The 16763-nt window shown below is 41.9% G+C and overlaps 1 long non-coding RNA gene across 2 annotated transcripts in view; it reads left to right on the top strand.

Annotated features, from left to right (window-relative positions):
• The first annotated feature begins 3701 nt into the window (after positions 1 to 3701).
• Positions 3702 to 16763, top strand: part of LOC308469248 — a 45125-nt gene continuing 32063 nt past the window's right edge. Inside the window, exons 1-2 of one of the 2 annotated variants that reach the window (XR_013982050.1) lie at positions 3702 to 9840; positions 12205 to 12282. This is a non-coding gene — a long non-coding RNA (uncharacterized lncRNA). Of the gene's footprint in view, positions 9841 to 12204; positions 12283 to 13470; positions 14555 to 16763 lie in introns of those variants that run through there. The other variant, XR_013982051.1, reaches the window with a different exon arrangement.

A 16763-nucleotide genomic window follows, 5' to 3' on the forward strand; every position in this document is an offset into this window, starting at 1 on the left:
GAAATTGGTTTATGCTTGAATCAGTGTCTAATAGGAATGTAAAAAAAACCCCAAAACACTACAAGAATGACTAGAAAGTGCATTCTATTTAGCTTCTGAATTCTATCCTCTTGTGCCACTCAAATGTTGTGTAAGTAGCAGGAGGGAGGATTTATGTGTATTTCGGGTCCTATGCATGAAAACAGCCCCTAGAGCATCCACCAAAGAGAGAGAGGACACATAGGATCTGAGGGGGAGGAGCTGAGGGAGGAGTTAGCAACCAGCAGCAGTGAAACTTAGCTCAGTGCAGATCCTGGGAGCTCGCAAACAGACCTCGCAAACAGGGGTGTTTGCCAGGGCGTTTAGCAGCGGAGGCCCGGAGTTGTGTCTCTTGGTGTGCACAGGACCAGAGACGTGGTGGGAGAGGGAGCTGCTGCAGTGACCTGTAACACCTGTGCCATGTTTGCCATTCTGCCAGAGAACAAGCAGCAGTACACTTGTAGCAAGTGCAAGCTCGCTGTCTTGCTGGAAGAGAAGGTGCTTGAGGCCCACCTAGCCACACCTCAAGCAACAGGACAGCTTCAGCTGAGATTCCTGCATTGCAGGGTTTCGGACTAGATGACCCTTGGAGTCCCTTCCAACTCTAAGATTCTATGATTCTAAGAGGCAAACTTGGTTCTGTTAGCACTACCACTTCTTTATATAAAGGATCACAGTATTTCAAGGCACCCTCTTTCCTGAAGCGTGTGTTACAGTAAAACCAGGAAAGATCAAATCTGACATTCTAAGTCCTATTTTTCAAAACTGTATGAAATGCTGCTATTTTACAAAACAATGCAAATCACAATATCTATTCTTTCATCCTCTAAAGAGAAACAACAGGTAGGAGCAATTTTGTACCTCCAGCTTTGGGGAGAGCTTTAGTGAAGGAAGATCAAGAAAGGACTTTGGTGCGAGGCCATTACCTATCTGGCTCGCTGTCGGCGAAAGTATAGACTGGAGGCTTGTTGTATTGTGTGGGACCTGTGAATAGACTGGGTTTTCTATAGTACCTCTAATACATTATGAGGGAAAAGGTACCTAGGAGTTTTTCCCTTACATGGCTTGATTTTCTAACAGTTGGCCTTTTTCTGTTCCTTCTTAAACCAATATGCATTGGGAAATGGGCTATTTGTAGAAGCGCAATGTAGTTCCCATTTCCTGGCACAGATACACGCTGTTCTTCTGTGTGACTGTCTGCATTCTTTTCTCTAGTGGCCTCTGTAGTTATAGGTCGGGGGCGGGGAGGCAGTCCATTAGTGAGCAATATTTTAAGATTTTGCTAAAAATAATTGGCAGAAAAAGAGGGAAAGAAATATCTCTCGCCTCTAGCCTGGCATATAAATGTGCTGTCTGTAGTCTGGCTCCAGATGATTTTCTGGGACTGATTGTCCACACAGGCTTTTCTTCCTGAGTTGGCCAGCAAATGTGTGCATCTATGTATGGGTGTTCCAAATCCCAATGAAAACCCCTGGAGAATCCAGGCTTCAGAAAACTTTTATATACAATCTACAAAGCCTCTTTTGGGTGTTGAGAAGTCCCTGTTTCCTTACAAAGCAAACAGATGAATGGACAAATAACTCTGATCAGGCATTTCTAAAATTCAATAGGTTCCTGACCTCATCTCTGTGTTAAGTGCACATGTGAGTCTGTGTGTCAGAATCTTCTTATTTTTATGTAATTATGGACAGCACAGGCCACTCCCCCTTTAAAGAGCAGTTCTAATGCTCAGCTACAGTGGCCAGCATTTACAATGTATTCCAGCTACTGATATGTGTTCTTGAGTGAGCGTGGGTGTGTACTGTTTGACATTAAAATAAGGAAGAACCAGTCTGCTCAAGTGAATGTGTCTGTGGAACACTAGTCTTAAGGAGTGATAGTAATATGCATATAAATTATTGCCATGTATCTTTTAAAGTCTGTGTTTTTATTTGTTTATTGAATTTATATACTGTCCTATACCTGCAGGTCTCAGGGCGGTTCGCAGAAGAAAACCACAAAATACATAATCAAAATAAAAACAACAGCAACCCAGTAACCCTGCCCCCCCCAAGAGGCCTGAAGGATCAGGCCAAAGGCCCATCTTGCCCAAAATGCTGTCTCCCACAATAGCCAAGTAGATACCTATGAGAAGCACACAAGCTTTAAAGCACATTCAAAGCACATTCTTTCCCTCAAGGAATTCTGGTTCTCTAGCTTGTTAAGAGTTGCTGGAGATTGTAACTCTGTAGGGAGTAAACTACAGAGCCCAGAATTCTTTGAGGGGAAGAATATGCTTTAAGCGTATTGTGTGTATGCAGCCTTCAAGGAGCTTTAAGCCTCTGTAGAACTGTGTTAATCTGTGTTTATTTTATTTATAAAAATACATACTGTCAGGGGTACATACTGAATCAAAAATTCATTAAAATCAAAGCAGTATGAAACACCCACACCCACCCACACACAATGTAAAAACCAAAATTACAGATCACAGCTTTGACAAAGAATTTGCTGCAAAAACAACAAAGAGAATTGTATCTTAAAGGCTGCTAGCACATTTCTTATGCCATAAGTTCTCATGAGTCTACTTCATTAGGTCCATGTCAAATGTAATCCTCAGTTGCACGTATATATAAAGATGGGTGAGTGGGGATTCTGAGCAGTGGGGTCAAGTGGAAATGAAATGCAAAAATTGCAGCCAAAGACAATTCAACAGAGCATTGCTACACTGACAGTATACACGCCTGTGAACAAGGCACTCAATCATTCTAGCCTTCCCTGCATGCATGGGAAGGCTTCCTTACCCAGTTCCCCTTTCCATGACCATGAATATCTGTGTGGCGTGACTATTTTGTTCACTGCCTTTTGCAGTCTCTGGTGAAATAGACAAGCTAAAGGAAAACCCCGATGGTGTAAGGACTCTAGCGCAACCAGACGTCCCGGTTTCATGAAGCACTTACTCTTGAGCAGGCGCTCACACACAGGGCTTTCTTTGCAGACAGCCACAAACAACTCATGTTTTAAAGGAAGAAGATGCAATATCAGGGAGTGGGGCTAAAAGTGCAGCACCACTCTGTGGTCTACACAGTTATGCCCTACAAATCAGCTAATATGAAAACAGACCATTTAAAGTCACTGAGAAAGCATCTGTCCACTACTCATATTTATCAAGTGTCAACAACAGGAAGGAAGTGGCATGGGTTAACTAAGCATTTAAAAACAACCACCTGAGACACCCCTCTAAGCATAGTTTTAGACACACTCTTTGAGAACCTCATAGTGTGGACTCACTGTCCAGCCAAGCTCATAGTACTGCACCCATTGTCGTTTTCTCCCAGTTCTCAGATCTGATTCCCAACCACCCACAGGTTGCTCTCTTAGAATGGTAAAGTTGAAAGTGACCAGGAGGGTCCTCTAGTCCAACCCCCTGCAATGCAGGAATCGTTCACCCAATGTGGGGCTCAAACCCACCACCCTGAGATTAAGAGTGAGATTAAGCTCTACAAACTGAGCTATCCCATACTACAGGATTTCTAACTATCAGCTGGCTGGATGAATGCCACTTGGAAATCATGATGTCTGAGGTGACAAGAAGTGAAATAAAAACTGTATCTATGGATATTTCTGTGATGGCTCACGGGTTGTCTCTGAATATTATAGTCATCAAGTGATGATGAAAATGAATATGTGAAACAGTTCTTATGCCCAGTGTTGTTGAAGTACGACTCCCATTATCCCTGAGGATGGGATTTATAGCCCAACAACTGGAAGCGCCACATGGTTCTCCACTCCCTGCCTTAGAGTCACCTGAACACAGATAGCAGGGTTGCAATCAATTATTTCCAATTATCCCAAGAATGCCAGGAATAGTAATGGCTGAAATTGAAAGCACAGCTGCTGTTTTTTCCTCAATGATACTTGAGCTAATAGGTTACAAATTCAGGAATTAACCACTGAGATATTTATGAGAAAGAGAGATTCTATTATTAGTGTCCAAACAATGTAGAATTCAGCATTTAAAATAGGATCCCTCAAGATTTGTGACTACAGAGCGAAGTTGGAGAGTGCCTTAAAAATAAATAAGAACCTAGAAGGGGGGTGGGGTGTAACACAAATTTTCTCATCAGGTCATTGAACTGTAGCCAATTTCTCTCCTCCTCATTTATCTGAAAGGGAGGCATCAGAGACTAGGAAGCTTTGAAATGCTAGTTTTGAGGTGCATGACAATTTGAATGTTGATGGTACCAGGCCCTCATACATGCATACATACATTGCAGAATATTCCTTCCCTCTTTCGTTCTCCTCCCACCTTGAGGCAAGCGTTCTGAGGGGGTTACCAGAGATTTATGTGTAAATCATCGGGGATGGAGATTCACAGCCCAAATTCATTCAGATGGCTCGCCCCCCCCCCCACCGTTCACAGGGATGCAAAACGTGTGTCCTTCGATTCTCTCTTTGCCTCAGGAAGTTGAAATCATAGACAAGTCACCACAGCGAAATCTAAGGAAAGGAATCAGCCTGCCATGTGAATTATTTAAATGGACTTCAGGGATGGGGATAAAGGGTAAGGTGACAGTTCAGAAGAGCAGCATCCTGTTTACATACCTCCTTTGTGGAAAAGATGTTGGATTCTCTAATGTGTGGTGTCATAAAATAAAATGGAGCTGCATGTTAAAATTAAGATCTTGGATTGAGTTAAGCCCAGCACTTCTCGTTTTAAAGGAGAGACTGAATAAAGTACAGGAATTTTCCTTTTTATTTCTCTACTTACATGCTGATTTACAAACGTCAGGAGAGTGTCCATTTTGCCACATGTACATAAACAACATTCTATATCAAACTGCACCAAACCACGTTTCATTTCTGGGTCATGTTTTTAATGCCAAGGTGCAAACATTTTGAATGACAGCAATAAAAAAGGAAGTTTTCCATATATATTCAATGTTTTCTCCTTGGCATCAACAATCTCTCTCTCTCTCTCTCTCTCTCTGTGTGTGTGTGTGTAAAAAAGAGAATGTGTGCTATTCTTATTTATTTCACATTTATATTCCACTTGATTGTATAATACCTCAAAGTGTTTACAAAAAGATTACACACACACACACACACACACAGTTACTTTCCAGCTCCACAACGGAAATGCTTTTCAAAATGTCAAGGCTTCCCCTGGGGCAGCAATTCCATTTGTCATCAGCTCTACAGGAGAGCAACACTGGCAGTGCATAATGGACTGCAGCTGCAAGTTCATAATGTCGGCAGATTTCCACACCCTGTTGCTTTTCCTTGCTTCCCAGCAAAAAAAAAAGAATGAGAGAGAGAGGAAAACATTAAATACCAGATTAAGATTTAGAAGACCAATCTTGGATGTAAATAACACTAAAGCCAAATAAAGGGACTTCCTTTGGAGCCCCTGCTTTCTCAGCGCATATCACATGGCACTATTTATTTCATTTACAATAGCCAGCCAATAACAATGTTTTCTAGATAGCTTACAGTTGCAAATGGGGGGAAAGCTGTCGCAGCACCCTGTAGCTATTCCCCCTCAGGTGTGCTGCTCATATCAGAAGGAGATATACCGTATGTAAAAAATACTCCAGTGACATCACTCATTGCTCCTGGTCATTCTGGCCCCATTGGCAAGAATGCTCTGCATGAGGGAATGTGGTCCCTCAGATTGAAAAAGACCCTGCAGCTCTAGTTTGGAGCAGAACTGGGCAGAAGATCCAGGTTCAAATCCTCCTTCACCCATGAAACTCACAGAGTCTTGGTTTGCTGTGTGTTTTCAAGGCAGTGGGGGAGCAGGGTAGGGGGAGAGAAACTTAAGGGCCTTGAGGGGAAAGGTTTGTGTAAATATAATAAATAAAAACTATGCCCTGCAAGGTCTGTCCATCAATTCAAATGCTAGTCACTTCACATCAGCGCTTGCTAAGCAAGCAGATAGTGGGACACTGAACTTCTTCTTGCTTGCTCATTCTAAGGTGAAGTTTCCAGACAGTTCAAATTTTACCTCTTGGTGGAAGCCATAGTGGATGAGGCAACATCCACAGTATGCATTGCTGTACTCTGCTCTTAACTAGGGCTGGGCGATATATCAGTGTATCATCCAAAACTGGTTTCAAGTCCATATCATAACTGACTGGATCCATTTACAGTGTAGCAGGCTAAAAATAGAAACCCGGGGTGGGGCGGGGAGTCCTATGTAAGAATTCCCAGGACTTAATGACATTTTATTTTCAGATTAGTTCTCATTTTAGTGTATCTTGGCATAGGAAACTAGCCTCTTAAACCACAGGACAAGCTTTAATTTAAGAAAAGGTCTGAAATTATTTCTCCTATACCCTTTAAAAGGTGGCTCTTTTGGGGGGGGCTATTGAATTATTTTTATTTTTAATATTATATATTGTGATTTTTAAATGTAATGAAATGAAAATTACTGTTTGCTCTGCACTACACTTTACAGAGCAACATGAATCAAACAGGCAGTCTAAATCACGGGTCACCAATATGGCACCCATGTGCCCAAAGAGGCCTGTCCTTTCTTATCCCTATGCTGATGTTTGACTCAATGCAACACTACAACCGAATAGGCTGCACAGTGTGCTAGGTTGTGAGGTGTGTGTAATGACCACAGTTTGCAGAGGTACCCATAGGCCTAATTTTGTTTTGGCATCTCATGATCTAAACCAATTGCTGCCTTTATACAACTTTCTTTAATGTTCTCAATGGAAAGCATTTCAGCCTGGAATCATCACTCTTCCAGTAGCACCACCATCCTTCCTTCCTGAACTGATTTCCCTCTCTCTTGTTGCCCGTGATGTTTGGAAGGACCTCCCAGCATACCTGCATGATGCCTCCTCTCCCATTCACTCATTCATTCATTCAACCTGGACAGCTCTAAAAGGTGATTAGACCAATACATGGATAAGACTACCAGTGACCACTAGCCATGATGGCTATGACCTACCTCCAGTATTAGAGGCGGCATGTCTCTGAATACCAGTTGCTGAGGAGCACAAGTGGGAAGATCAGCACTTGTTATCGGCGCCTGGTTGACCACTATGAGAACAGGTTGCTGGGCTGACTATCCATGGATGTGCCTTTTTAGGAAAAGGAGTCAATCCACTCAGAAGATGGGGTTAAACCTCTTTTGACAATAAGACCACACCGTCCACATAACAATACTTTCCATTCCATTTCAGAACTTCAGGTGGGGAAACTACATTGTTATAACCTTATTTAACTAGAAAGGAATTGAGCAGGTTTCTTTGCTTTCTCAGTTCCAACACTCTTAATGCTGGAATCAGGCAATTGTTTCTGCAGCTTAAGAGTCAACTTCATGCTAAGAAGAAGAGACTGCAGATGCCCTTCAGAGTTCTTGCACTACCAGTGCCTTCTGCAGAGCTTTGCAAGCTGCTAAGCTGCAAGTTAATCATTAGAAGAAGACCTACTATAAACCTAGCGTTTATGGAAAGTTTAGTTTATGATGGGGGATGGGAAGAAGGGGTTGCAATAAAGATTTATTACGACAATGAATGACTTGCTCTAACCTTGACACCGTTTACCCAAGGAGAGGCTGGTTTAATTGCCCAGATTGCCTTTGATTGGGTGAGAGTTGGGGAACCCAGGAACATACTGAATTCAGATGGAACAGGAAATAGGAAAACTATTGGTTTGTGCAAAGATAACTAATTAACAGGTAAGTTACTGGTTGGCTCTGAAAAAGATCACAGGCAAACTGCTGAATCCTGCCCTTTTACAACACAGTCCAGTGAGGCCATAGTGCAGCAGGAATGTAAGAACGTAAGAAGAGCTCTGTTGGATCAGGCCAAAGGCCCATCTAGTTCAGCATCCTGTTTGCACAGTGGGTAGCCAGATGGATAAGGGAAGCCTGCAAAGCGGTGTGGACCAAGGAGCTGCTCGAACTGTTGCATTCCTCAGTTCTGTTGTGCACAGGAAAAATGATGGCATGGAGACAGGTTTGCGTAAACCAGGCTGGAAGGAGTGAGCTGCCTTTTCAGTTTTCAATGAGGGGGAAATGAAGCCACGGGCATAGAAATGTCTGACCATCCCCATGTGTTCAGTTTGGGTCTCCCTTGTCTTTCACCACATGAACCAATCCATCCTTGTGCATCATGCACATAATGTGACAGTGCAGTGAGGATTACAGATGTATCCTGGAAAATGCTATGCCACGCCATGCCACCATATCAAAGTTTTCTTTTCATGAACATCCCCAACCTCAATGCAAGAAAGGGAAGTCCTACATTTTACTAACAATGGGCAAATTGTTCTCACATCATTAATTCATTTCAGGTCACCATTGTGACCTAAGATGTGAAGAGTCCCACGTGCTGTTTCCTTCTTACGCAACACAAACAAGTGTTGTGTGAGGCTGCTCTTATATATAGGCTGGGCCAGGAGGCTGGAGGGCAGGGACCACCAGCCTCCGTTGCTGGACTCCTGTGGTTCCTTAATGCAAAGGCACTTTTCACATGCAAATTATAAGAGGATCATAAACAGGCTGTAATGGTAGGCATGCTTACTTCATGGTTAACTCCATCAAATAAATAGGACTTATTTCAAAGAAAACGTGTTCAGGGTGGCAGCGTGAATATGAAATGTACCGTTACTGATCTTTTAGAAATCTAATTTGTGGGACAAAACTCCACCTCTCCCAGATTACATGTTGCTCCCCACACCCCAACCTCAATTATATTTTCCTGTAGATTCCACTGGTCCCATGCAAAGGCACATGGCTAAGGCTATGTACACATTATCAACTTAAAACGCAGCAAAGTTGTCATCCCCCACCGCCCTTAAAGTCACACACTTGCATGTTGCTGTACACACCAAAGAGGGGTGGGATGTCTTCATTTCCTATTTGCGTCTCTTGCCACTGCAACTCCCAGAACTCTGATGCATGAAGCTGTCATATGCACATGTACAATGGTTGACTCAAATGTATGCCCTTCAGCTTAATGGTGAAGTGACTGTGGCTTATGTTTCAAATCAGATGGAAGCTGGTTTAAGAGGAAATGCATCAAATAGCAGTATTTTTGAGGGAAATTCAGGATATATATGGACTGTAACTAATGCCCTTTAAATACCAGTGGTGGGAGTGCACTGGAGCCAGAGTAAACAGAATGTCAGATGTATGGACCAGACCCTAGTGTGTGTGTCCCCGTCCCTGTCCCCCAAGAGCTGTTTTCTGAAGTTCACATGCAGAACCAAATCACAAAGCAGTGTGAGAAGCCTTGCGGACAGGTGTTTTGAAAAAAATCCCTATTCTGAGGGATGGGAGTTCTTCCTCATCAAACGGCAATTTGGAGATGTGGATGAGAGTGGGGCAGGGGAAGGTGAATTAAGACTGAGGTGAAAAATCTGTTGCCTTAGTACAGTAAGAGACTTTTCCTCAGAAGCTGAATTCTCATGGGAATAAATCCAAGCTGTCCTGACTTGATCTAACACTTCCTCTTGCTCCTAGAAATGATGTTCATAAACCATTTACAGAGCTTGGCGCCTATGTCAAATAAATTCATCCAAACATCTTTTGTCACTGCTATGCTGCAGAGAGAGGGTGGAGAAGCAACAGTACACACTCCCATGCTCTGTTTATGGTTGCTGTTACTTGACTGTGACTATGGTAATTGTTACATGGGGGGTGGGGAACCCCACGTCATCAACAGATACACACAGTAGAGCAGTAGAGCAACCCTCTTCAACGGGGGGGGGGGGGCTACACAGAGGTCTAGTACAAACACAAAGAGTCATAATTTACATGAGGAAAGTCATTTGTCAAAAAGGCAAGAAGAGAGAACAGAGCATCACGTCCAATGTACATATGTAAGTTAATGTGACTTCCTTCATGCTCAGGTCTGTGCAGATTGTACAGTCAGTCCAGCACACCCAGGTTGGGTAATTGACCACCCTGCAGCAGAAAGTATGGCCACATTTGTCTATGCATAACTAAAACATGTGTGACCAAAGGTCTTCTAAGACTCCAGCTCCAGCCTAGTGCCAGGACTATCAACACAGAAGGTTCGTAGTACCAGAACTTAACCTATTCAACCAAGCTTGCTGTATGTCACAAGCAGAAAACAGGAATGTTGCACAAATATATCTATATGTAAATATAACTCAGATTAAGCAATATGTGGTACAAATGTCATAACCAGTCCAATCCTCCTCACCCTGCATGGAGCCCAGAAGGCTTGTGGGAAACACAGATTGAGTACAGAAGACAGGTACAAGATGCAGGGCCTTTTCTGTTGTGGCCCCCAAGTTATAGAACTTTCTCCACAACTGCATGTAAAAAATTTCAGACTACTTTTTTCTTTAATGAGGTCTCTTAATGCTGGAGTTTTTAAATTAATGTTTTAGTATTGCTAATTTATTGGATTCTATGCTGCTCAGTTGATTCATCCATCCCACCAAATCTTGCATTTACCAGTGCCATTCATTAATAAGGCAAAAAGAAATGTAAGGTCACTATTAGAATGCAGGGAAGCAACGTAGGTTTCTTGACAATGTTTTCAAGGGACTGACTAGCTAGCAACCAAACAAAGAAAACTCTTCTGGGAACTATTGCTGTAAATTAAAAAGAAGCAAATTATTATTTCTGTCAGCAATGGGCCTCAGCACTGTTTTGGTTAGGATGGATTTTACTGTAGTGTTTATAGCAGAATGATGTACATGTTTGTTTGAATTACAGTATTTTGCTAGATTATAATAATTGTGTTCATATATAGTTTATAGGGAATAGCTACTTCATTTTGAAGGAGGTGAAGACCTGGTGGGGTTGTTTAAAAATCAGCAAAATAGGGGTTTTATTTTCAAGTACTTGAAAATAAAACCCCAAGGTGGTTGCCACCAATGGAAGCAAAGGCTCAGAAAAGGCTCAATATGGAGGCCAAATGGCCGAAATATTGGGAAATTTTGGAACAAGAAGGAGACAAATTGAAATTGCAGAGTTTTGAGAAATTAAAAGATAAAGTGCGAGACTGGCTTCATTATTATCAGATAATGGAGGCATATAATTTGGATAAGAAAATTGGCTTCCAGGTGGAAAAATCAAAACTAGAAACAGAACTGTTAGAACCCAAAACTAAGATTTTGTCAAAGATGTATAACTTGCTGTTGAAATGGAATACTCAGGATGAAACGGTGAAATCTGCTATGATTAAATGGGCACAAGATGTTGGACATAATATTATGTTTGCTGACTGGGAACAGTTGTGGATCACAGGTATGAAATTTACGGCATGCAATGCCCTAAGAGAGAATATTATGAAAATGATATACAGGTGGTACATGACACCAGTCAAGCTTGCAAAAATCTACCATTTGCCCGATAATAAATGTTGGAAATGTAAAGAAAACGAAGGTACATTCTTTCACCTTTGGTGGACGTGCCCAAAGATTAAGGCTTTCTGGGAGATGATCTATAATGAATTGAAAAAGGTATTTAAATATACCTTTCTAAAGAAACCAGAGGCCTTTCTGTTGGGCATAGTCGGCCAATTGGTGCTAAAGAAGGATAGAACTTTCTTTATGTATGCCACAACAGCAGCAAGAATACTTATTGCAAAGTATTGGAAGACACAAGACCTACCCACTCTGGAAGAATGGCAGATGAAGGTGATGGACTATATGGAATTGGCGGAAATGACTGGCAGAATCTGAGACCAGGGAGAAGAGTCGGTGGAAGAAGATTGGAAAAAGTTCAAAGAATATTTACAGAAATATTGTAAAATTGATGAATGTTAGAATGATGTTGGATAGAAATTAAGTGGTTTTTAGCTGTAATAGTATAAGGGAATATGAAAAAATGGACTATTAATAGGTAAAAATTTAATGTTACAATACTTTAAGATTGAAGACTAGGATAAACAAAGAGGGGAGGGATTTGCTAAACTAACAATTGAAGTGGAATACAGAAAAGGGAGGCGTGAGGAGGTCTGGGAAACAAGCAAATGAAAGATAAGTGATTGAAAGACTGAATTGTTTTTAACTATTTTTATTTTGCATTTTTCTTTTTTCTTTTTCTATTTTGTAATATTTTGAAAATCCTAATAAATATCTTATAATTAAAAAAAATCAGCAAAATAGCTTTGCTTGTATAGTCAAATTGAAACTTTCCTTATCTATATTCCTCAGTAGAATATCTCAATGGGAAGCCAGCCTCAGAAATTCAAATTTCCATTCTAGCTTTCAGTTGCATGTAGGCATTCTGCTACCATTGATACTAGAACCCTCTAACAGCTCATGAAGATTACTAAGACTACAGTGAGTACCCAAGAAATCTGATGTGCAATATACTTTCCTATACATGTTCCACGGGACGTGGATGGGCGCTGTGATCTAAACCACTGAGCCTAGGGCTTGCTGATCAGAAAGTCAGTGGTTTGAATCCCAGCAACGGGTTGAGCTCCCATTACTTGGTCCCAGCTCCTGCCAACCTAGCAGTTTGAAAGCACGTCAAAGTGCAAGTAGATAAAAGGTACTGTTCTGGTGGGAAGGTAAACGGCGTTTCCGTGTGCTGCTCTGGTTTCGCCAGAAGCAGCTTAGTCATGCTGGCTCCCTCGGCCAGTAAAACGAGATGAGCGCTGCAACCCCAGAGTTGTTCACGCCTGGACTTAACTGTCAGGGGTCCTTTACCTTTACCTTTTTATACATGTTCCACTGTTCTGGGATGCCAACATTTTTGAGCTCTTAAGCACATTTTGAAACTGGAGGTTTTAAGTAATGCCCTACTGTAGGTGTGGGGAATCTTTGACTCTACAGATGTCACTGAAATGTAACTCCCAATATCGCCACCTACTGGCCACGCTTTTTGGGGCTGGGAGTTGTGGTTCAACAGCATCTGGAGGGCCAAATCTTCCCCCCACACCTGACCTACTGGATCATGCCAAAGGCTCATCTAGACTGCAGCCTTAGAGACTTAGTGGGGCATCATAAATTGTAAAGCTCACATAATATCCTTTGTATAAGTATTCATAAGTTGCTGACCGGCCACTGCAAGGTGTTAATGGGTTTTGTCTCCAGAGAGCTGGAATGAAGGCACTATTAGGATTTGTAGTAACAATAACAGGCTATGTGGGGAAAAACCTGCATATGAGGTACACTGGGGTCACAATACCAAAGTGAGCAAAGAGTGGATTTGTGGGAAGGTGGAAGGGAAGAAGACTGAAAACTAAAAGCAGGTTAAATGCATAACAAGTCTTGATTGCAGCAAAATGAAATGTAAGTGGCAAAGAAAGAAATTAGTTGGTGGGCTTTGGGCAATGCCTTATTAAAGGAATTTTCACTGGCGGGGAACAAATTCCAAACAGCTTTTTTAACTATATAATATGGGACTTTAAAATCTTCATAAAAATACATATCACATAAACAAAATGAAGACTATGATAAATGTATTTTAACATTAAATGTGACGAAAAGAAATTTGGCACTTACATTTCAGAGTGATCTTCTCTGACTGTTACTCCAGTATGGAGCAGTTTCGTTCTTTGAGAACTTCTTGCTTCTGCTGTATCACCACAGTTTATGGGCAATATGCACATCCCCAGGCCACCATTTTCAATTCTCGGATTTTTTTATTTTAAAAATCCTCACATCAAGCCTCATGCCTTGAAAATAACTGAGTCCATTTTGATTGGCTGCCTCTTTTGTACAGCAACGCTGGTCAGATTTTGTCAAATCCTTCTGTAATTCAACTTCTTGTGAAGGGGGGGGGAGTGATTTGCCCTCATTTTTAGCCAGTACCAGTATTCTGTTTTGTTTGCACGCACCTCACCTGAGACTCAGGCTGCTCAGCTGCAGGCTGCCATTTAGGCCTTCCTGTCTCTCACACAGAGGAAGAGTGCTTGCTTGTGCTCTGATTGGCTCTCCAGTAAAATCTTCCTCTTGGCCTTTAGGGCTCCCTGTTTATTAAGATAGGGCAAGACTTTGCAGGCCAGCGGGAAATTACTTACATACATAAGGATCTCTCTACAATCATGTAGACTAGGGAAAGGGGGTGCTTGGCAAGGGATTCAAGGAATGCACAGGATTCCCAAAGTAGATGAAAGCAAGTTAACTCTCTTCACAGTGACCTCAAAAGTACTCTCTCATTTATTATGTATTTAGCAAGGCAGAGTGAGATCCTCTCCCTTCTCTCATTCCCTCTTAGCACTATGAACAATACAAAAGCCTGAGTATGGGGAATTTTCCCAGACTTTTCTGTCTGCTTCCAATTCTAAGAAAAGAAAATTATTGAAGTGGGCGTGTAAATACCTCCTCAAGTTTTCCTCACATTTAACATTCAAGCTTGCATTCCCCCCCCTCCCCAAGGCAGCCCTGTCATGTCCATCAGCTCCCAGCTGGGCCTTTAGAGAGGCTTTCAATGAACTTTCTTGTCATGTTCCCTGTCTGTTTGGGGAATCTGAAGTTTGGGGGTCAGAGCAAAAAGAGCACCGGAAGGGGAGAGTTGGAGTTTCCTGAGAAGGGACACAGCAATGGCCAGAGGAGCCCATGTCTTCATACTGAATAAAGAAACTTGGTGAACACAAAAATGCACGTGAGGAGAATTCCTTCACTTTTTTAGATGTTCTATTAAAAAAAAAGCTTTGGCTTTTGGGTTCAGCTGCTCCCAAGGTCTGGAACAGCAGGCCTTGACTTCCTGAGGGATCAGCCTCATTGTGAGGCTTCCAAGAGAGCTCACCAAGCCCTTAAATCTCTGGGATGAGGCTTTAAAAAAATGAAACTTCCATGCCCAAAGGCATGAAGAATTCCCCTCAGCAAAAAGGGTGACCATAGACCAGTGGTCCCATTAATTAGCAATCCATTCCCAAATGTATTTATTTGCAATGGAGCAACAGGCTGTAGGCTGCAGGGCTGGGGAAGCTGGGAGCCAAACGATACCTTTCTATTCAGTGTGTTCTATTACCGTATGTGCTGAAGACTCTTTCCAGTCAGGCAAATACGCTCTCTCCCGAGGCCCAGTCCCTCACCCAACACAATATTAGGGCTCATATACACAGTTTAAAACTCTCCCATATACACACACGGTGTAGGAACAGTTAATGTATTAAATTTTATTTACACTCTTTGAATCCTTGAGTGTAATTGCCCATCTCATTAAAAAAAACCCCACCCCCATCTCCCTACATGATTATGGCCTTTCTCCTTTGATACTAGCTTTCCATAGACAGGAATTTTAGGAGGGGGAACTCCACCATACAAAATGAAATAATCCCAAGAAACCTGGGCTGTGTGTCATGTTCCACCCAGAGTTCCATTACTACAACTGCACAAACTTCCTCACAGTGAGCTGCTGACATCTTGTGGGCAGAGATAGTGTTGCATGCTTAACCTGCTACAGGTCAAACTTAAATCCTTTAAAAGTGAAGGTGAGCAAGGACAGGTTGAAAAGTCTCTTCTTCACTCTCTTTCCTTTGCAAGGCTGCTTCTTCTTCTTCTCAGCCATCTTGGTTTTGGTCTGAGAGCTACTTAGAAATTAAGTAACTCTCCTATTTTATTTTAGTTTTTCAGGCACATATATTCTTAGATGCAGTTGGGTTGCTTTTCCTCATTCTTGTATGACTCAGAGATCCTTGATATACACAATATTCATTCAATTTCATCTAGATTTAATTTGTAACCAGATATCCGAGTAAAAACATCATTGTCATTTAGCACCTCCTAGTGATGTTAGAATTTATTGATGTAAATAAATAATATAGAGGCTAATTTTAATCCTGATTTCTATATATTCTATAGTTGCATAATATTTTAACAAGGAGTTCTATAAGCATAGTGAACTGCAGTAGATATGGGAAGAGGATATGGGAACTATAAAGATATGGGTATCCTTATCTAAAACCCCTCTAAAAACAAAAATCACTCATGAAATTATTTCATCCATGTTACAGTCTTGTTCCTTGACAGTAACATCATTCAATTACAATGGTACCTAGGTTTAAGTACTTAATTCGTTCCGGAGGTCCGTACTTAACCTGAAACTGTTCTTAACCTGAAGCAGCACTTTAGCTAATGGGGCCTCCCGCTGCCGCTGCGCCGCCAGAGCACAATTTCTGTTCTCATCCTGAAGCAAAGTTCTTAACCTGAAGCACTATTTCTGGGTTAGCGGAGTCTGTAACCTGAAGCGTACGTAACCTGAGGTACCACTGTAATGCAGTAACATCATCCAATTAATGAAGGTTTTCTGTTAAATATATTTCCACCTGACTGCTTCTAAGACCTTCCTGTTCACCTTACAAAATGCCTTTTGGACATTTAGGTAGTAGATGTTTCTGAAGGCTTAACTCTGTCCTTATCCAGAGAGTCATGCTTGAAATAGTGGGCTGTACATGCACTGCTATGTTCACATATCTGATGGATGATGTCAACTCTGCCCAACAGGTTGGGGGGTGGGGGGACAGATTCAGCAGTCATCATGAGTGGTGGTTAAACTACCTTTCATGCAATTGAATGGTAATTACAACTACTTTATGAAAAGTAGTTCAAAATGACATATAGTCGTACCTTGGAGGTCGAACGGAATCCGTTCTGGTAGTCCATTCAACTTCCAAAACGTTCAGAAACCAAAACGTAGCTCTGATTGGCTGCCAGAAGCTCCTGCAGCTAACCAGAAGCTGCAGAAGCCCCGTCAGACATTCGGGTTCCAAAGAACGCTCAAAAACCAGAACACTCACTTCCAGGTTTGCAGTGTCCAGCAGCCAAAACGTCTGAGTACCAAGGTGTTCGGGATCCAACTGTATTTTAAA

The sequence above is a fragment of the Podarcis pityusensis genome (genome assembly GCF_964106645.2).
Source record: "Podarcis pityusensis genome assembly, chromosome: 2".
In the NCBI taxonomy this organism is placed as follows: Eukaryota; Metazoa; Chordata; class Lepidosauria; order Squamata; family Lacertidae; genus Podarcis; species Podarcis pityusensis.